The sequence below is a fragment of the Octopus bimaculoides genome, chromosome 8 (assembly GCF_046866305.1).
Source record: "Octopus bimaculoides isolate indiv1 chromosome 8, ASM4686630v1, whole genome shotgun sequence".
NCBI lineage: Eukaryota > Metazoa > Mollusca > Cephalopoda > Octopoda > Octopodidae > Octopus > Octopus bimaculoides.
The window spans coordinates 47,058,165-47,058,765 of NC_142935.1; the positions used below are offsets into that span (position 1 = coordinate 47,058,165).

General features: G+C 38.6%; 1 non-coding gene across 1 annotated transcript; it reads right to left on the bottom strand.

The window, feature by feature from the left end:
• Positions 1-249: 249 nt before the first annotated feature.
• On the bottom strand, positions 250-360 carry LOC128248637 (U6atac minor spliceosomal RNA). The gene has a single exon (XR_008264812.1). It is a non-coding gene; the product is annotated as a U6atac minor spliceosomal RNA (small nuclear RNA).
• Positions 361-601: the final 241 nt, after the last annotated feature.

Genomic DNA, 601 nt, shown 5'->3' on the forward strand with positions numbered 1-601 from the left:
ACACCAGCATCGGTTGTCAAGCAATGCTAGGGGAGACAAACACAGATGCACAAACACACACACACACATATATACATATATACGACAGGCTTCTTTCAGCTTCTGTCTACCAAATTCACTCACAAGGCTTTGGTCGGCCCGAGGCTATAGTAGAAGACACTTACCCAAGATGCCATGCAGTGGGACTGAACCCAGAACCAGGTGATTGGTAAGCAAGCTACTTACCACACAGCCACTCCTGCACATATTAAAAAACAGGTTGCTCTAAAGTAGAGAACAATGCCCATTTGTGTTAGAAAGATCGATTGATCTCTTCTGTCCTTGTCAAGTTAACTAACCATCTCTCCTTTTTTGCATTTTCGTGTCATATTTTTTTGTTAGGTCATACTAAACTGAATCAACATATATTCAAAGATATTCAACTCTTGACCAATCTATCTTTTATTTCAGATATATTCTATATCTAGAACTATGGTATCTATTGGGTCCTTCCATTTTCAAGATGGTAGGGTGTGATTTAAGGAAGATCATAGCTACTGTTTCTAGCTGGTAAAGTGACTACATAAATGTTCCTTCTTTAGCACATTAATTGCTATTTCTG